We start from the raw sequence: 22526 nt of genomic DNA, 5'->3' as shown, positions 1-22526 counted from the left end.
TTTCACTGCTGTGGCCTCTCCTGTTGCGGAGCACAGGCTCCGAACACGCAGGCTCAGCGGCCACGGCTCACGGGCCCAGCTGCTCCGTGGCATGTGGGATCTTCCCGGACTGGGGCACGAACCCGTGTCCCCTGCATCAGCAGGCGGACTCCCAACCACTGCGCCACCAGGGAAGCCCTAGAGTTTACTCTTTTGTATTTTAAATATATAAAACATCTGGACTTGATTCTTGTGAATGGTATGAAACAGAGGCCCCATTTCTTTATTTCTTTATCCTAAGAAACTACTATCATAGGACCATTTATTGAATATTACATCATTTCTCCAGAGATCTGGAAGGCTACCTCTGTCACAGAACAAGGAGGGCTCTATTTCTAAGCAATCTTTCTGTTCCATGGGTTTATTTGACCATATCTGAACCAAAACTCTGCTGTCTTAATTAGTAGAATTTGACTATACATGGCCTTTTTTCTTTGATATAAAGCTTGGAATCAGATAACCAACTTTCAAAAATCAAAATCAAAACAATGATAGTACACTTATTTTAACTGTACTGAGTTCATTAACCAATTTGGGAGACTATTAGTATCTCTGCCATGGTCAGGTCTTCTAGCCCATGAATAAGACAGATCTTTCCAATTGTCTTCACTAATGTCATTCAATAAAGTTTTATAATTTTCCACATAAAGGCCTTGCACATAGATTTTTAGATTAATGTATTGGGATTTCACTTTTTACTGCTATTTAAATATTATATTTTTATATAGAGAAATAATTTTTATATATTAATCTTAAATTGAGCCAACTTGCTAATTCCCCTTATTTCTAATAATTTTCTTGTAGTGGCTTTCCATGTAGAAAATTATATCATCTATAAACAGCAACAATTTGTTTCTTTAAAACTGTTATACTTTTTATATTCTTTAAACATCATTCTGTGCTGGATAGGGGTTTACTGTGTCTATGGGCAATAATCTTGTTCCTAATTTTCAGAAGTAATGCCTCTTAGGCATTATCTTACAATTTAGTTTTGCTGGATATCTTTGGTAAATACTCTATATCAGGTTAAGGAAGTCTCCTTCTGTTTTAATTTGGCTAAGAGCTTTTTGGGGGGAGGTTCCTTTTAATCTTAAAGGGGTGTTGAATTTTATCAAATGGCTTTCTGTATCAATTGTATTTTTTCCCTCTTTAGTCTGTGAATGTGGTTAGTGACATTTTATAGATTTTTCTAATGCTGAACCATTCTTAGATTATTGGATTAAAACCTGTATGTTTATACTGTATTTCCTCTTTCATATTTCACTGAATTCTGTTTGCCATTTATGTTCATACATGAGACTGATTTGTAATTTTTTGTTAATGTATTGTCATAGGCTAGTTTCAGTATGAGATTAAACTGACCTCACAGAATGAGCTGGGGATATTAACTGTTATTCTATTCAATGGAAGAGTGTAAAATCGAAATTATCTGGCCTTTGAACTTTTGGTAGAACTCCCATGTAAAACCATCTGAGCCTGATTTATTCTTTCTAGGAAGGTTTTTAAATTTCTTTAACAGTTATAGACAGGGTGACTACATATTCTACTTGGTCTGGAACACTACTGACTTACACATATTAAACAAATATTTTGAAAGTACTAGATTTGGATGATAAATTATATACTCAGTCTAGTTATAATACAAGTCAGACTTTCTACATCTTGCATCAAGTTTGGTAAGTTATCTTTTTCTAAGAGTTTTTCTATGTTTCCAAATTTATTGCCATAATATTTCCATAATATTCTTTTATCATTTCTTCAGTCACTGCTCTTTTTTATTCTTTTCACTATTTATTTGCACCCTCTGTCCTTTTTCTGTTGAGGCTTTCTTGAGTTTGATCAATTTTATCAATCATTTCAAAGACCTATGGGTTGCCTTTGCTGATCTTCTCTACTGTATTAATGAACTTTTCTGCTTCATTAATTGCTGCTCTCGTCTTTATTATCACCTCCCTTTGGGGTTTTTCCCTTTTTTCTAACTTCTTAAGTTGAATCCTAGTTCATTAGTTTTCACCTTATCTTTTTTTTCTACTGAAACCATTTAAGGCAGTGGTTCTCAATCCTGGCTGACACTCTCATATTTCGAAAGTAGCAATGCCAGGGTCCCAATGTACAATACAATAACCCTAATTTCATTGGTCTAAGGTGGGGCCAGGGTATCAGCTTCCTTATTTTAGTCTTTGTATCTCTGGTGGTGGGAGGGAGGAGAGATGGTGTAAAGGGCAAGGAGAAGCCAAGCTGAGCAAAGGTAGGAAACGCTTCTTCAGGAATCAGGGAGATTGGAGTGAGGGCCCTCATGTTCCCCGTAGCCAATCTCTAGGATCAGGTCAACTCAGAAATTCCCAGAAGTGCTGGTGATGTCCCTGAACTCTCAGTCCAGCACATTTTTTAAAACACGGAACTATAGACACACAAAAAATTAGCAGCTGCATGGGTCTGAGAGTGGGTGAGAAAATTCACTGCAAAGGGGCACAAGGAAACTGGGGTAATGAATATGTTCCATATCTTGATTACGGTGGTGGTTTCACAACTGTACACTCATCACATTGCATACCTAATTAGTGTATTTTATTACATGTAAATTATATCTTAATAAATCTGGTTAAACACACACACCAAATCTACGCATCGACTGCCTTAAAAATGCAATGCTTACTTTGCTGTACAGAAACTGACACAGCAGTGTAAAGCAACTATACTCCAATTATAAAAAAAAAAAATGCAATGCCTTTTGACATAGAAATATACCAGAGTGATAAACTAGCCTAAGAAGAAAATACCTGCATTTTTAATGGACTTTTCAATAGTTGCAGAAGTTCAGAGAAGGTATGGGCATGGTAACCAATCAGCTGATTAACGAAGAGAACAGAAAACACTTAGCCCCATATGACCGTGAAAAGGAATCCTACATACCGAAGACTAAGTTAGAATTATGAATACATGTCAGGTGCCCAGAGCCTCAGTCTTCTAGAAGCAAGGAAGGCTTTTCTCAGCAAGTCGCCATTTAATTTTGCAATTCTCACAAGAAACCAGGTTAGTGCAACAAAATCTCAGGTTGCTGGACATTGCTTAAGATGTAATTGACGACCCGAAGGACCATCAGTGGCTCTGCCACAGGGAGCACAAAGGCAAATAACAAAGCCAACAGAGATCAAAATTTAGTTGTTAACAAACTAAATACTTGTGAAATGTTTCAGAGATTATTTACACAAATAATCATGACATCAGCTCTTCTTTACACCGTGGGGGACACCAGAAGTGCTGGTGATGTCCCAGAACTCTCAGTCCAGCACTTTCCCCCCCCCCTCCCCGGTACGCGGGCCTCTCACTGCCGTGGCCTCTCCTGTTGCAGAGCACAGGCTCCGGACGCGCAGGCGCAGCGGCCATGGCTCACGGGCCCAGCCGCTCAGTGGCATGTGGGATCCTCCCGGACCGAGGCACGAACACGTGTCCCCTGAATCGGCAGGCGGACTCTCAACCACTGCGCCACCAGGGTAGCCCCCACCACATTTTTTAAAAGACAAAACTATAACTGGTCTGGGGAAGAGGAAGAGGCCTTGGTTTTAGAGCCTGCAGATCACAGCTGTCTCATCTAGTTCTACAGGCACCCTACCTTCCTCAGGACCTCCTCACCGACACTAAGGAATCAGACTAGAAGAGCTCCAAAGGTCCTGTCTGCCCTAAAAAAATCTCAGAAAAATTCCTGCTAATGTCACAGGATAACTAATTTTTATTTGTTTGTTTAGAAATCATTTATTTAGGTTAGAATGTTGAAAAAGATTAAAGACACTGAGTTCTGAACTGGCTAAAAAATTAACCTAAATAATGAGTTTTTCACATTTTATCTATCTATCTAAATGGCTGCGCCGGGTCTTAGTTGCAGCATACAGGATCTAGTTCCCTGACCAGGGATCAAACCCGGACCTCCTGCACTGCGAGCTCAGAGCCTTAGCCACTGGACCACCAGGGAAGTCCTTTTTTCACATTATATTTAACTTAAAAATATAGCATATATGTAATTAGTACACATGCTCTATGAATCATTTGGTTTTCTTTTTCTTTTCTGGTTAGTTAAGAAAAGAAGAAACCTGATGATTAATAGTTGACATCTGAATGTTCTAAAATGACATAAAACAATACCGTGTTCTTCTGAAAAAAAATCTGAATTTTACTCATGATATAAATACATTTTATTTATTTATTTATTTATTTTCTTACTTACTTACTTACTTATATTTTTGGCTGCATTGGGTCTTCGTTGCTGTGTGCAGGCTTTCTCTTGTTGCGGAGCATGGGCTCTAGGCGCGTGGGCTTCAGTAGTTGTGGCTCGCGGGCTCCAGAGCACAGGCTCACTAGATGTGGCACACAGGCTTACTTACTCTGTGACATGTGGGACACTCCTGGACCAGGGATCGAACCCATGTCCCCCGCATTGGCAGGCGGATTCTCAACCACTGCGCCACCAGGGAAGTCCCTCATGATATAAATACATTTTGAAAGCAAGGTTTCTGAAAAGGGGAGCTAGAGCTAGAAATACTGAATTCCAGAGCCTCACCACTCACAACTAGCCATTTGAATCACTGCTTTGATTTCAGCAATAGGAAAGGCCATTTTGGTTGAGTCGAAATAGACAAAAACAAACAGAAGAAAAACACCCCATTGAAGTAGATATGTTTTTTAAATTCTTATTTTGGGTCAACTGATTTTGAATTAAGACGGAGGTATTCAGTTGGTCAGCTAGAGAATGCTCATCCCCTTCACAATGATATGATTTTCTCTTCCTTCCCTAACGTCTCTGCTCAAATGTCATCTTAAAAGAGAAGCCTTCCCCAATCTTCCTGTACACACCCCCATCTCGCACGTCCTACCCCCTTATTCATGTCATGATCTGACATATATTTGACACACAAATTATTACTGCCTCTCTCCTCTAGAATAGAATCACCGGTAAGACAGGGGCCCTTGTTTTATCCATTGCTATGAATGGTGCCTAAAAAAGTAGTTGGGATTAGTCATTCTCAACAAATATTCAAATAAATAAACGTTTGAATGACTACACGAACGGAAATAAAAGCTATTTCTGTTATTTTGGACTATAAAATGGCTCAGGTCTTCCGATTGATGTATGCAAATATGGAAGTGTAGAGCATAACTCTGAATTTCATTTTCCATCAATGTCTCATTACCTACTGATTAAATCTGACAAGCTGCAAAGGGAGACAAATCATTATTAGATCCCAACCTATCATCTATAACAACCTAAATGTAACTAATGATATGTTTTATTATACATAATAGCTTTTAGAGGAAAAAAAAAACACGGCCACAATCTCACTGTAAAAAATTTTTGAATGAACTCTGTTCTATATTTCAACATAGCTAAATATATGGCTATACTTTCGTCTCAAAACGTAAACTATAGGGGCTTCCCTGGTGGCGCAGTGGTTGAGAATCTGCCTGCCAATGCAGACGACACAGGTTTGAGCCCTGGTCTGGGAAGATCCCACATGCCATGGAGCAACTGGGCCCGTGAGCCACAATTACTGAGCCTGCGCGTCTGGAGCCTGTGCTCCGCAACAACAGAGGCCGCGATAGTGAGAGGCCTGCGCACCGCGATGAAGAGTGACCCCCCACTTGCCACAACTAGAGAAAGCCCATGCACAGAAATGAAGACCCAACACAGCCATAAATAAATAAATAAATACATACATTGTGTATTATTTAAAAAAAAAAAAAAAACGTAAACTATAAACGTACATTTAGACATACGGTTTCATTTGTAGAAAGATCTAATCACGAGTTGTAATATAAAATTCCACTGAGTTGTTGCTTTCTATCATAGATATGTGTGTATGTGTATATACACACATATTTTTATATGCACACACATACACATATAGTTTTTTACACACATTCACACACACACAGTCCCTTAAAGGGAAATGATCATTTTCTCAGTGACATTTATGTGCCATATTCATTCTCAATATAACTAAACAATGATGATATTATCCCCATATTACAGATGAGGAAGCAATTCACACATGTGCCCTAGCTGAGTGCACAAGGTCACACAGCTATTATGTGGTACTATCAAATGACAAACCAATCTGACTTACTGAATCTAACTAAGGTAGGCATATACTCAGTGTTAACCTACCATGTGTGTATACAAACAGTAATAGATTTTTTTTAGAAAAACTTTTTATTGCTATAAACAAAAAACTGTGTAAATATCACAAATGCACGGCTAGATGAATTTTCCCCAACTGAAAACAGCCATACAAAGAGCCTGCAGCTTGAGAAAGAGAAAATCACCATTACCCAGAATCCTCTTATTATTCCACCAGACATTATTCTTCTCCCCAAAAGTCACTACTGCACTGACTCCCAATTTCAAGGATTAACTGCCTGGTTTTGTAGCCAGCAGATCTAGAATCACAAGTTATGCTCATGAGATCCATTCACACTGTACTAAGAGTAGTTGTAGTTCATCATTCTCATTGCTGTGTAGCATTACAATGTGTGAATATGCCAAAGTATATTTAAACATTCTAAAGTTGATGAGCATTTGAGTAGTTTCCACTTTTCTGTAATTATAAATATTGTACTATGAACATCCTTGTACCTGCCTCTCAATAACGTCTTATAGTTTTCAGTGTAGACGTTTTGCCCATTAGATTTACTCCTAGTTATTTGAATTTTGGATGCTACTTATACACAGCAAGTCTTAAATTTTTGGTTTAAACTTGGTGGAAACATGATTGATTTTTAATACTTATATCAACTGATTTTTATATTGACCTTGTAACTGGTAACCTTGATAAGTTTCCTTATTAATGTCAACAGCTTATAGATTCTTTTGAATTTTCTTAGTTCACATTCATGTCGTCTGAAAATGATAGTAGTTTTATCTCTTTCTTTCCACTTCTTACACATCTGTTTCTTTTTCTTACTTTCTTGCACTGGCTAGGACATCCAATACAATGTTTACTGAAAGTGATGATGATGAATATCTTTGATTTGTTTGAATCCCAGGGTGAAATTCTCAATGTTCTAATATTGAATATGACATTTTACTTTAGTTTGGGGTGTTTTTTTTGAGATATTCTTTATCAAACTAAGGTAATTCCCTTCTAATCTTAGTAAGCTAATGGTTTTTAAATTACAAATAGGTGTTATACTTTGTCAAATGCATTTCTGTAGTGTTATTCGTTTTAACTGTCCACGTAGTAAGAAAAACTAAACTATAAATGCCTGTCTCCCATAAACAGTTTATTTTTCCTATCAGATTAATTTTCTTGCCTTCCAACACTAAGTCCTTCATTATTGAATCATTTCCATGTCCTCTGTTACTTAAGCTAGTGTTTTTGTTATTTTAGACCACAGGCCAAAGTGATCAACTGGAGCGTGATAAGAAAATATAAGAACTTAACTTATAATTATTTTTACCAAAAAAAAAAAATAACAAAACTGGTATTTCCACTGGATCTATGCATCACTTTGCTGCACAAAGAGAGTGGCGCTTGGTTATCCAGAGGGAAAAGAGTGAGCTGCAGGACGCAGGGAGAGTGGGCAATCCCATGGGTTTTGTAAAATTCCAGGGACTGGGACATAATAGCAGTTCATGTGCATCTGGTTCAATGGATGCACCAACTATATTATTTAGTATTAACTAAATTATAATCAAAAGGTAAAGTACTGGACTTCCCTGGTGGCACAGTGGTTAAGAATCCTTCTGCCAATGCAGGGGACACAGGTTCGAGCCCTGGTCTGGGAAGATCCCACATGCCGCGGAGCAACTAAGCCCGTGCACCACAACTACTGAGCCTGCGTGCCACAACTACTGAGCCTGCGTGCCACAACTACTGAGCCTGCGTGCCACAACTACTGAGCCTGCGTGCCACAACTACTGAGCCTGCGTGCCACAACTACTGAGCCTGCGTGCCACAACTACTGAAGCCCGCGTGCCTAGAGCCTGTGTTCCGCAACAAGAGAAGCCACGGCAACGAGAAACCCGCGCACCGCAATGAAGACCCAAAGCAGACAAAAATTTTTTTTAAAAAAGGTAAAGTATCTTACTCCTGAAAAGAAGTGAGCTTGAAGTTAATACCAATAATACAAACAAATAAAACTTCAGAACAATTCTGCTTCCTACACTTTTCCTCAGCTACAGTATGATGCTAAAAGCAATGACAACCTAATCAGATCTGAAAAGAAGTCAGTTTAAAAAACTAAAATTCTGAAAGCTACTACTATTGCAACAAATCCTGCAATGTATTTTATCCTGATATTTTAGCTAGAAATTATATGATTATGGTAGTTATATTAACTCCCACCATCATTGGAAAGAATTTTATACTAAGCACCTACAACAGGAAAATAAAACTGTTTCATGTGATTTTCAGTCTAGTATTTCTCAACATTTTAGGAAACAATGAAAGATATACAGAAGCCTCTCTGAGGTTTCATACTTGACAGTATTTGAATGTATACTATTTATGGAGCATGAACTTTGTACAAGACAACATCCTGACCTCTTTACAGCCATTCATTTACTATTTGCAACAACCCCTATACTGGACACTGTAATTAAACCTATTGTTACAGGTGAGGCCACTGAGGCACAGAGAAGTTAAGACTTGCCCAAGGTCATTGTGGATATAAGTTTCAGAACCAGGACTGAAACCCAGGCAACCTGGATCAAGAGAGCCCACTCTCAAACACTAAGCCAGTGATGTGGTTAGTTTTTCAAAAAACAACAACAATGAAAAGAAAGAAAGATCTTTAAAAAAGGAAGGTCTTTATAATATTTTGTAATGAGATGTAGAGTGATCATTGCTAATCTCATGACCAAGATCTTAAAAGAGCTGCTAAACCTGAAAATGACTTACGCAGTTTTTTCTTTATAAAAAGATACTTGCTAAGACTTTGTGTGGTAACAAATAAGTTGTCAGTATGCTATCTAGCAGATGATTTTACACACACACACACACACACACACATACATCCCTTCTTAACACACTCTTCACCTGTCCCTTCAGGGTGAAAGAGAAGTTTTAACATTGAGTGAAAAAGTTAACTACTATAAAGAGAGCATTTTGAAAAAGGATGTTTGAAAAAGTATACAGCATCATCTGATGGAGTTTTTCTATAGCATAATTTGTTCTAACATCTGCTGAAAATCCTCAGATATATACCATAAGAAAAATTAGACAAAACATCTTTAAATGAATAATGCAGAAGATAAAAAATGAACCATGACCATTTTATCACAGCATACACAAATAGTAATTGGAGATGTGTCATAGGCCTACATATAAAAGGAAAATAATAAAGCTTAGAAGAAAGCATAGGAAAACATCTTCATGACTGTGGCACAGGCAAAAAATTTTCAACAAGGCACAAAAAGCATTAACCATAAAAATATAAATTACAGTAAGTCTCCTACAAATGGACCTTCAAGTTGAGAACTTTCAAAGATGCAAACGTGCATCTGGTTCCAGCAAGGAAGCAGAACCATCAATGTCAGGCATGAGTGAAATTGCAGCTTGCCCTCTGTCTCCTATTGCTGATGGCCCTTCAGTTCTACCATCTCCCACCTCCTCTCCCTCCTCCAGTCAGTAACTCTTCTTGCCTGTTCACTCGACGCCAGCCCCTGTATGCCAGCTGTTGTACTGTACTGTAAGATTAGGAATGTTTTCTTTATTTTTTTGTTTGTTTTTTATGTACTATTTGTGTGAAAAGTATTATAAATCTATAACACTACAGTACTATATAGACGATTGTGTTCGTTGGGTACCTATGCTAATTCTGTTGGACTTACTAACAAATTAGACTTACAAACGCACTCTCGGAATGGAATTCGTTCATATGTAGGGGACTTACTGTATAACTCATTAAATTAAGAACATTTGCCCCTTAAGTTTATCACTGAGGGGTAAAAAGGCACACTATAGAATTGAAGAGATTATTTGCAATACACATATCCAACCAAGGACTCCTGCTTAACAATATATAAAGAAACCTATAACTCAGTAAGAAAAACACAAGTCAACGTTAGAAATGAGTGAAAGACATGTGAGGCACAAAAGAGGATATCCAAATGGCCAATCAATATATAAAAATGTTACAAATTTAAAACACGAGATATTACTACACACCAACAGAAAGACTAAAATTAAAAAGACAAAGACCAAATACGTAGAGCAACTGGAATTGTCTTACATTGCCAGTTTACGTACAAATTAGCATAACACTTGAGAAAACTGTTTGGCAAAATCTATTCAAGACTAACATGGCTTCCCTATGACTCAGCAGTTCCACTAGTAGATGTACGTATGTAGGTATGTGTGTCTGTATGGGTGTGCATGCGTGGTTCTGTATGTTTCTGAAACAAATGAGGGGATATGTGCACAATAAGATATGTACAAGAATGTTCAGGGACTTCTCTGGTGGCACAGTGGTTAAGAATCCGCCTGCCAACGCAGGGAACACGGGTTTGAGCCCTGGTCCGGGAAGATCCCACATGCCGTGGAGCAACTAAGCCCATGAGCCACAGCTACTGAGCCTGCACTCTACAGCCCGCGAGACACAACTACTGAGCCCACGTGCCTAGAGCCAGTGCTCTGCAACAAGAGAAGCCACCGCAATGAGAAGCCCATTCAGGGCAACAAAGAGTAGCCCCCGCTTGCCACGACGAGAGAAAGCCCGCACGCAGCAACGAAGACCTAACACAGTAAAAAATAAAACAAATTTATATAAAAAAAAAGAATGTTCACAGTAGCTTTATTCACAACAGACATAAACTGAAAGCAAGACAAATGTTTAGCAGTAGGAAAAGAAAGAATCTGTAATGCATTAGTACAATGGGATACTAAACAGAAATTTTTTTAAGTAAAAAAAAAACATAAAAGAACCAATGTGGATGAGTCTCACAGAAATTATGCCATGAAAGTAGCCAGACACAAAAGTGGATATGTTTATATTTCTTTTATATGAAATTCATGAACAGACTAAACTAATCAACGGTGATAGAAATAAGAATACTGATTGGCCCTGGATATGTATGAGCATGGGCTGGGAAGAGATAAGAAGGAACTTTCTGGTGTAGTAAAAATGTTCTTTACCTGGATCTATGTGTTGGTTTTATAAGTTTATACATATGTAAAAATTCATTAAGCTGTATGCTTACAAATTATGTAGTTTATTACTACATGTTAAAACTCAGTAAAAAGTAAATGAGATAGGACCAAAAAATGGAGGCTACTTTCACACCCACTTAAATGTTTTCCAAGCAATTCTTATAGAAGAATGTGATGTGTTCCAATTAGTTTGTAAGAATAGGCAATGTTCTGCAAAAATGAAATTTTACTAGACGAATTATTTTTTAAAATATTTGCATAACTGGCACACGGTTTTGAAAATAAGTATAATTTAGGAAGCAGAATCAATGGTGCATTTTCTCCACAAAGATCTATGCACTGTGATGAGGTTTACTTTTCAGCTGTAACAGCCATTAAAACCAAGTATCAAAACTAATCAAACCAGAAGAAAATAAAAAGATAAACCACAGACTGGGAGAAAATATCTGCAAAACACATATCTGAGAAAGGACTTGTATCCAAAATATGGGAAGACTCCTTAGAGCTCAACAATAAGACAACAAACAACCCAATTAAAAAACAGGCAAAAGATCTGAACACATACTTCATCAAAGAAAATACACACAGATGCCAAACAAGCATATGAAAAGATGCTCCATATCGTACATCATTAGGGAATTGCAAATTAAAACAAGACACCACCACATACTTATTAGAATAGTGAAAATCCAAAACACTGACACCAAGTGCTGGTGAGGATACAGAGTAAAAATAACTCTCACTCATTGCTGGTGGGAATGCAAAGCGGTACAGCCACTGTGGAAGACAGTCTGGGCCTTTCTTACAAAATTATACATAGGTTTACCAGACAATCCAGCCAATTCTGCTCCTTAGTGTTTACTAGAACGAGCTGGAAACTTAAGTCCACACAGAAACCTGCACACAGATACTTATAGCAGCTTCATTCATAATTACCAAAACTTAGAAGCAACAAAGGTATTTTCAATAGTTAAATGGATAAACAAATTGTGGTAACCCAATGGAATACTGATAGATTATATACGGTAGGGACTTCCCTGGTGGTCCAGTGGGTGAGACTCTGCACTCCCAATGCAGGGGGCCCGGGTTCGATCCCTGGTCAGGGAACTAGACCCCACATGCATGCTGCAATTAAGAAGTCCTCAGGCCACAACTAAAGAGCCCGCATGCCACACCAAAGATCCTACGTGCCACAATTAAGACCCGGAGCAGCCTAAATAAATAAATAAGGTAAATACAATGGAATGTTATTCAACAATAAAAAGAAATGAGCTATCAAGCCACAAAAAGACACAGAGGAACCTTAAAATGCAGATTGTTTGGTAAAAGAAGCCAGTATGAAAAGGCTGCATTTAGATGCTTCCAAACAGATGACATTCTGGAAACGGTAGAACTAGAAAGACATTACAAAGGTCAGGGGCTTGGGGTGGGAAGGAGGGAGAGATGGACATGTGGAGCAGAGGATTTTTAGGGCAGTGAAACTCTTCTGTACGATAATGTAATGGTGGATACATGACATCATATACCTGGCAAAACCCACAGAATTGTATAATACAAAGAGTGAACCCTAAAGAAAACTATGGACTTTATATAATAATGTATCAATTGGTTCAATTACAATAGTTGGTTCAATTATAATAAATATAACACACTAATGAAAGATGTTAATAAGAAGAGAACCCGTACAGGGGAGATAGGGGAGGAGGACATACAGGGGCCCCTCTGTCCTTTCTGTTCAGCTTTTCTATAAACTTCAAATTGCTCTAAAAACTGAAGTCTACTAATTAAGAAAAAGATAAACTAAATCACCAACTGCTCTATCATAAAATGCTAAATCACATTTTCAAAAATAAAGAAGCATATTTGATTAAAATCTAAAAGGCATTTCATACCAGTAAAATGAAGGAAATGAGCTTAAAATAATGTTTATTTCATTTGTATCTCATTGTAAGGGGATCCAAAGAGCCTCTCCCTTCCCCCAGCCCCACCAGGACACACAAGCACCCCTGTAGGTCCAGACTGTCTTGGGGAGGAGTGGGAGAGGAGAAACTGTTCTCAAAGGGAGCTGGATTTTGAACAGACTGCAGATTGATTTACGATCGGGCCATTTTAAACCAGAAAAGAATTAGACACATTTAATTGGAAAGTCCACGTTTGAGGACTAAAGCTTCAGGGTTTTTCAGTGTGTGGGTGTGGGTGTGGGTGTGGGTGTGGGTGTGGGTGTGTGGGGTGTGTGTGGGGTGTGTGTGTGTGTGTGTGTGTGTGTGTGTCTTTGGTTTTGCTACAGAGTTGTAATGGGGGCTTGTGAAAATGTTTACATTGGTATATATTTGCACATTTTTGCCCTCTCAACAATACATGAGTCTACAAGCATCATTGGCTACATACGTTTTACCTTAAGACACTTCAGCTTTAAAGTAAAATAACCGCTCAGGCCAAAACCAGGTTCCACTTTCATGTTGCCATTCTGAAAGCTCCCTCTATGGGCTCTCAGGATGTGGATGACTGGTTTTCCTCAAGGGACATTCACTTTGCCAGGTAGAGACCCTGATTCAGAGTTGTTCAAGGATAGACACCTTGGTCTTTAGAAAACATGCCATCTTGGGTCCTACATCTTATTACTGTAATTACTGTCATTATTTTTATTATTGGACCTATTCTCTCTCCTGTCACCTGATCCTCTCACAAGCACACACCATATGCAATGATCTTTCATTGTCAAGTGCATTTGCTCATTCATTCTTTTACTGATTCATTTAATAAATATTTCTTGAGCAACAATGACATGCCCAGTGTTGTGCTAGAAAAATCTGAATGAGTATCCCTTTACCCAATAACAAATACCTGATCAAGCTGTCTGAGTCAAAACCCTTTGGATTGGCCACCCTGTCAAGACATGATTAGGAGGACTGAGAATTCCACCAACCTGCTTACTACTTCCATCTCATAAAATGGACCTGTCCCCAAACAATTACTCTTTCTTCTTTATTTCAAATATAACAACTCCTCACTTTTTTGATTATTTGAAACTTATCTTTAAAGTACGTATCAAGTTTTCCATACCAGTTACATATCGGAGAACTAGGGTGAATGCCATCCCCAGAAAGAGAGCTCAGCTGGTGGAAGCCCAGGATTAAAGAATGCATGGCTTTATTCTCTGGGCAGAGATGTCTTTTCTCAACACTGGCCAGATATCTCACAAAAAAAAAAAAAAAAATATATATATATATAGCATGCCACGGTCATCAAGGGAGAAGATACTGACCCACGTCTTTAAAGGAGGACAACGAGTCATCAGTAATATTACCCTCAAAGAAAGAAGGCGGTGTTCCAGTCAATTTCATCAACAGCAAACAAAACTAAAGCAAAAGCTTGGTTCCAAATGAGAGGCAGAAGAAAATACCCAATGGTGCTTTGACCAAACACTTGCAGTTCTGAAGATGGAGGTAAGCCAGCCCTTGGAGAAGGCATAGGGAGCAAAGGGGCTCAAGTTACAATCTCTACATCTCAGGGTCATCCCAGCTGCTTTCCAGCTCGGGGAGCCCAGGGCAAGTTTCTGCACCTTGCTGGCCTTGCTTTCATCATCCGTACAATGAGCGGTTTTTGAATAAATGATTTTTAGGAATACTCTAACTCTAAACCCTCTGTGATTCAAAAAAGGGTTACTGAATGAAATTGAAGGAAACAAAACCCAAATCAGAAGAATTGTTTCCAACAGGAAAGAAGTCTTCTGGGCATGGTGCAGTGGAAGAGCTCCTGGGAGGGAGGGGAGGACAAACTATAATGCCCAGACTCAATTACGGTGGAAATTATTAACAGAATGAGAAACAAAAGCCCTATGATTTATTCAGTTATTTATACCTAATATCCAAGAGATACCTAAAGAAAAAAACTGGATTAAATCCAAAATTTGGTGCTTATACAGACAGAAGATCATACTGTCTGCCAATCACTCATTTATGTATCTGTAAATGGAAAGAGCTGATAGCTTACATTTTACTGAAAATGTTAACACTAAATCATTGCTCTTTGGGGACTCATTTTTTAATTGTGCAAAATTCTACAGGTTTTAACAATAAGATGCACATTAAGACATTTGAAATCTAAGTGATCTCTTGATATTTGACTGAAAGTCAAAGCAGTGGACCACAGGACAAATAGAACACTTCACCCATGAAGGTTGACTATTAGCTTTGTTTCATGGTCTGTAAACGAGTTATTAAACTCCTCTATAAAGTTTTATTAATGTTCTAATCCCATTAATAACTGTCATCACTTTTAATGGCCTACTGTTTGCTGAATATGTCAACAATGTGCTGCAATAATGGCCACCTGGCATTTGATTTTTTTCTCTAAAACTAAGGATATAAAAGAGAAGGCGTTAGACACACTATGCAACACTGATTATATCATTTAAAGGAAAAAAGAAAGAGCCAGATGTTAGCTGTCTCTCTTTGTACAGGTATAACCTGCTTGATTCCACATTTTCATCTTTAGTTCCTGAGTGTCAGCAGCCTAGACAGAAGGGAATAAAAGTAAATGTGTGTTTCAGCACATTGGGAAAGCACTTAACAGAGAAAACAATTTACATCTTAATAGTTTTCTTTCATTACATTAACTTCTCCTCTGCTTTTCATCTTAGAGGTTGTAGGAATATTTGCAAACTACTGGCAAGTATAAGAAAGAATCACAGAATCTCTAGAGCTGTCAAGGGGCTCTAGAGGCCCTCAGCCAACCTCCCATCCACACTGGAATTGCTTCTCTGTTTGGTCTCCCTTGGAGACTTGTGGCACTCACTTTGTCCAGAAGCCGACATCTCTCTACTTAAGTTTTCAGACCCTTGGAAAGAACTGTCTTATGCTGAACAGGAAGTGGCTGCCCTGGAACTTTCCCTAGGACCCAAAGTCCTGCCTATTGGAGCAACTCACAACATGAACCTCCTCCCATTTCCCAGGAGAGGCAGACACATTTGCAGACAGTGCTGGAAGCTCTGATTAATCATCTGGCTTACAAGCCAAACATCCCAGCATCCTCTGCACTGCTTAGAAGGAATGGTTTCCATTAGCCTCTCCACCACGGACGCCCAAAGCCAAGGAGCCTCTAGTTTTACCTGCAACGTTTCTTTAATGTTTAACCCTGAAGTAAACTGAACATTCTTCCTTATACAGAGGAGTCATTTGATGCCCCACAGTTGGGCCATCAGACAGTAGTCCACCTGCTGAAAGCAATGTGGGTGAGAATTTGAAGTTGAAGCATGTGTGAACATACGGGGAAAACAGGGACAGGAAAATCAAAGTACATTCGTGGAAACCTTAATAATAAGACATGGAACAAACAGAAACAATGTAAGGAACACTTTACTCATTTTAAACATTTCATACATTATAATTAGTAAAATGGGAACTTTAATATTAATTTCTTTTACGTGGCTCATGTTTGCTAAGAATTTTTCAGGATTTTCTGATCCTACAGTTTCAAGGAAGTTACTTCCAAAGTGGATTTACTATCTTGCAAAATACTAAAAAAAAAATTTTTTTAATTTAGTCTTTGATGTCACAATAGTTGCTAGCTGCAAAATATTTGTGCTCTTCTTTCCAAACTGTGGAATCTTTGCTGGAAAGTGGCTGCTCAGCCAGGCTCTCCATTCCCCAAACTCCTTGTACCCTCACATAGCCCAGACACCAGTTCTCACCCATGGGATGTGAGCAAGAGGGACATGTGTTATTTCCGGCTGGGTTTCTTTGTTGACTGTGGTAAAAATACATATATAACATAAAATCTGCCACTTTAACCATACAATTCAGTGACATTTAATACATTAATAATGCTGTGTAACCTTTGCCACTATTTCCAGACCATTTTCACCATCCCAAACAGAATCTCTGTACCCATTAAATAAAACTCCCCATTTCCCCCTTCTCCCAGCCCATGGTAACCACTATTCTACTTTCTGTAGAATATAAGTAAAATCATACATTACTTGTCCCTTTGTGTCTGGCTTCTAATATTTAGCATAATGTGTTCAAGGTTCATCCATGTTGTAGCATGGATAAGAATTGTATTCCTTTTTATGGCTGAACAATATTCCACCGTACATATATACCACATTTGTTACCCATTCATCTGCTGATGGACATGTGGATTATTTCTACCTTTTGGCTATTGTGAACAACACTGCAATGAACATTCACACAAAAGTATTTGTTTGAGGCCCTGTTTCACTTCTTTTGGGCATATACCTAGGAGGGAAATTGCTAGATCACATGGTAACTCTACGTTTAATTTTTGAGGAATCACCATACTGTCTTCCACAGCAGTTGTACCATTTTACATTGCCACCAGAAATGCATGAGGGTTCCAGTTTCTCTGTATCTCACCAACACTTGTTATTTTCCTTTTTTAAAAAAAAAAGTTGTGATTCTAATAAGTTCAAAGAAATATGTCATTATAGTTTTGATTTGCATTTCCATAATGACAAATAATGTTGTGCATCTTTTCATGTGCTTATTGGCTATTAGCAGTTTTTGGTTTTTTTTGAGAAATATCGATACAAGTTCTTTGCCCCTTTTTCAATTAGGTTGTTTGATTTTTGTTGTTGTTGAGTTGTGGGAGTTCTTTATATATTCTGGAAATTAATTCCTTATCAGATAGATGATTTGCAGGTATTTTCATCTCTAGCTGGGGTTCTTGAGAACCAGGTTGTCTTCTCCACTATACTACTCTTCTGCCTGTTGGATGCAGAGGATTCAAAGACCCAGGAGAATGACAGATCCATGAAATGGAATGAGATGAAAGAAAGCAGCCCACTGACCAGGAAGGCTACAAATTCTACTATTATACAACTGATATACTTCTTTTGTGTTAATCTACTGAAATTTTGGTTCTTTTTTCCCACAAGCTAGCATTACCCAATTTAACAGTTGTCTGTACAAATGTTCACAGCCTAATTATATCATCTAAGAGTTAATTATCTCCATCTCCAAGATGTCCTCTCTAGTAGTGCCTCTTAAATATGGTCTCAGGCCTTCCCTGATTAGCCTCTCCTTCTTTCAATTATCAGACTAACATCATCATAATTTTATGGAGCCAGATTTATCTATAGCTCTGAAATTCCTCCATTCCTCTTTCTGTAAATGAGATATTTTCCATCCTAAGCTCTTAGGCACCCCTATTTCTTTGTAACTTCTTAAGAACTATAGCTCTGAGTATAAGCTTCCAGTTATAAGATGAATAAGTTCTGGGGATCCAATGTACAGCATGGTAATTACAGTTAATAATGCAGTATTATATACTTGAAAGCTGCGAAGACAGTAGTACTTAAATGTTCTCGCCACAAAAAAGAAATGGTAATTATGTGGCATAATACAGTTTTTCAATATATGTGTATCAAATCAACACAGTGTATACCTTAAACATATACAACATTATATGTAAATTATATCTCAATAGAAAAGGAAGGAAGCAAGGGAGGGAGGGAGGGGAGGAGGAAGGAAGGAAGGAAGGATCCCACAAATAAATATTAATTATAAAAAGAGAACAACGGCCAGTCAGAATAGCCATCATTAAAAAGCCTACAAATAAAAACTGCTAGGGAGTGTGTTGAGAAAAGGGAACCCTCCTACACTGCTGGTGGGAATGTAAACTGGTGCAGCCATTATGGAAAGAAATATGGAGATTCCTTAAAAAACTAAAAGTAGAGTTACCATATAATCCAACAATCCCACTCCTGGGCATATATCCAGAGAAAACTCTAATTCGAAAAGATGTACCCCAATGTTCACAGCAGCACTATGTACAATAGCCAAGACATGGAAGCAACCTAAATGTCCATTCACATATAAAATGGATAAAGAAGATGTGAGATGCACACACACACACACACACACACACACACACACACACACACACAAACACACAGAATAGAATACTACTCAGCCATAAAAAAGAATGAAATAATGCCATTTGCAGCAACATGGATGGACCTAGAGATTATCATACTAAGTGAAGTAAGTCAGGCGAAAAAAGATAAATATACAATACCACTTATCTGTGGAATCTAAAATATGATGCAAATGAACTAAATAAGTTCAAAACAGAAACAGACTCACAGATAAAGAAAACAAACTTATAGTTACCAATGGGGAAAGGGGTCGGGGGATAAATTAGGAGTTGGGATTGGAAGATGCAAGGTACTGTGTATAAAATAAACAACAAGGTCCTACTGTATAACACAGGGAACTATATTCAGTATCTTGCGGAAAAAAACTATAATGGAAAAGAATATGAAAAAGTATATATATATATATATATATATATATATATATCTGTATAACAATCACTTTGTTGTATACCTGAAATTAACACTTTTTAAATTAACTATACTTCAATTTTTTTAAAAAAAGGGCTCTGAGATTATATTTGTGAAGTTTTCAATACACTGCATTGTAACCTACTTGGAGCAGTACAGTTTAACTCATTTAAAATGCCTGATACTGTCTTAGAATCTAATATCTTACCTTGGGCTTCACTTTTCTCACTCTAATGATCTGCTTATATGGTCCCATGTGAGGACCACTCAGTTACTTTTAGTACTTATTTTTAAATACTTATGCTAAATGTATAACATGACAAATCTACATATATGATCATTCAATCCTCAAAACAAACATATGAAATAGGTGCCATTATCATAAAGAGATTAAGACCCAAAATATCTCACCAAATAAACTGTAGACTCAGGATTTAAACCCAGCTATTTCAATGACCATACCATATTACTTTCTTCCACTCACATGCTAACTTCTCAAATTCTTCCCTCAATAATGGACTTACATATTTCCTTTTTCTGGGAAGATAACTTCAAACCTCTTTGAGTAGCTCTTTGAGATATATTTATGAGAGGTACAACTCATTGTATGCTATTTCCCGACACTATTATAGATTTGCACCTTCTATTACATGTCCCTCCTTCCTATTTTTAACATGTTTTTAATCTGACCTAGCCAAAGAGCTTGTTAAAGGTCTTTTCTTTTATTGAAAAACTTGTTTGCTAAGTTATAATATGGCTTTGATATCCCAGAGTATTTCAGATTAAGAAGCGTAAGTGAGCACTGGTGACAAGACTCTTGGGAAGGGGAATAAAGACATTCCATCTCAATGAAACATTAAAGAAGGAAAAGTGGACAGTTCAATCTATTTAACACATAGTTCTCCATATTTCAAGATTAAGGTCAGACAAAATGAAGGAAGCAAAAATAGAGTCACCGCTTGCAAGTTTGTAGCTCCCAAAAATTGCTCTGCAAAATCCAAGATTATGTTCTCAGTTTCTACCAGTGGTTTTCGTTGTGCTCCAAAGCAACAGGATCTGCCCTTTGGAGATTAGTCAGCTGGATTCCAAAAGTGAGGAACTGGGTAAGACCTGGGTAAGCAGCCCAAATTTTAACCATTTTGGTGGCTTAAAAGAACTCACTGTCTTATGTATATCAGGTTCTGAATAAACATACGTCGGGGGAATAAAGATATGAAACACATCACTGCAGATGAGGTCTGAAGTCAGACAACACATATGGCACAGGGCATACTGCGGCTGAGACTATGGATCGTGAGCCCTACTCTTATCCACTATCACTCACTCACTCACTCTCTCAGTGCATATTTATTGAGCAACGACCATGCACCAGGAACTGTGCAGGGGATGCAACTGTGAATGGGACAGGCAGGTTCCTGTCTCTGTGAGGCTTTCATTCTAGCAGATGGCATGGACATTAACCAATTAATTACATAATTCATATTTTAATTAAAATTGTAATATGTGCAACAAAGGAGAATATGAGATATCAAAGAAGGCTTCCTGGAGAAAATGGTGTTTGAACTGAACACTGAAGGAAGTAATAAGGTAAAGAAGGATGGGGAATGGTACGTGGGATGGCATGCGGTGGGAAGCAACACAGTACCTGACAGAACCAGAGACAAGGTGACTGTGGCTACAGCACAGACAAAAGAGGGAAAAGTGGCTTGAAATGAAGTTGGTGAAATAAGAGCTATTTGTTATGTTAATGATTCCAGTCTTGCTCCTAAGAGCAGCAGAAAGCTAGCAGACGGAGTCATATAAAATTTGCCCCTAAAATGATCATTCTGGCTGTCGCTGCATGAAAAATACATCAGAGTTCTCATCTCCTTCTCCAAGATTCTTCTGTTCCAAGGTCAGTCCTCCACAAATCATGAAAAAAATGTCAACATCCTTAACCTTTGGGGAAATGCAAATCAAAACCATGTGCGATACCACTTCACACCATTAGGACAGCCATAATAAAAAAGGACACATAATAACAAGGGTTGGAAAGGGTGTGGAGAAATTGGAACCCCCCATAACACTACTGGTAGAAATTTTAAATGGTGTAGCCACTTTGGAAAACAGTGTGGCAATTCCTCAGAAGATTAATAATAAAGTTACTATATGACCCTGAAATTCAAGTCCTAGCTAGATATATGCCAAGAGAAATGAAAACACATGTCCCCACGAAAACTTGCTGATGAATATTCACAACATTCACAATAACTGAATGATGGAAAACCAGATGTCCATCAACTGATGAATGGATAAACAAAACGTGGTACATCTATACAATGGACTATTATTCTGCAAGAAATGAAGTCCTGAGATATGCTACAATATGGATAAAACTTGAAAACATGATTCTAAGTGAAAGAAGCCAGTCACAAAAGACCACATATTATATAATTCCATGTATATGAAATTTCTAGAACAGGTAAAACAATAAAAACAGAATAGATAAATGGTTTCCTAGACAGAGGGTGTTGGGGGGATGTGATGAATGACTGCTGACCAGCATAGGGTTTCTTTCTAGGATGAAAAAATGTTCCAAAACTGATTGCACAACTCTGTGAATACACACAAAAAAAACCCGACTGAACTGTACCATTTAAATGGGTGAGCTGTAAGGTATGTCAATTAAATCTCAAAAAAGCTGTTTTTAAAACAGTGACTAAAAGGTAGAGGGAGTCCAGGAACAAGCGATTATCATTCACCCAAATGCATCCTCCCCTTCCCCATTCTTATTCTTCCATCTCTCACCTCTTCATCCTTTGAATGAACTTTCAAAGGGATGCCCAGTAGTGACCCTGGTAACAAATCAATGGCCAACCAGGAGTCCAGGAGAAAGTACAGGGAAAACCCATCAATACCACAGTCCTAAAATTGGCCCTCAATGGTCTCCTCCAGTCTTTCCTGATCTCCAAAATACTCAGGATTAGAGCTGAAAAGAAAACTGGGACCGGGCTTCCCTGGTGGCGCAGTGGTTGAGAGTCCGCCTGCCGATGCAG

General features: G+C 38.0%; 1 protein-coding gene and 1 non-coding gene across 2 annotated transcripts in view; one reads left to right on the top strand and one right to left on the bottom strand.

Moving 5' to 3' along the window:
- The window catches only part of LOC103079147 (serine/threonine-protein kinase ULK4-like), a gene marked incomplete at its 5' end in the record, with an annotated part of 395550 nt that overhangs the window by 206729 nt on the left and 166295 nt on the right, over positions 1 to 22526 (bottom strand). The gene's annotated exons all lie outside the window — the stretch shown is intronic.
- TRNAG-CCC (transfer RNA glycine (anticodon CCC)) lies at positions 12218 to 12290 on the top strand. The gene has a single exon. It is a non-coding gene; the product is annotated as a tRNA-Gly (tRNA).

Source organism: Lipotes vexillifer, unplaced genomic scaffold (assembly GCF_000442215.2).
Source record: "Lipotes vexillifer unplaced genomic scaffold, Lipotes_vexillifer_v1.1 scaffold798, whole genome shotgun sequence".
In the NCBI taxonomy this organism is placed as follows: Eukaryota; Metazoa; Chordata; class Mammalia; order Artiodactyla; family Lipotidae; genus Lipotes; species Lipotes vexillifer.
Note: the sequence above shows the minus strand (reverse complement) of the source record. Positions and strands in the feature narration are given on the sequence as shown.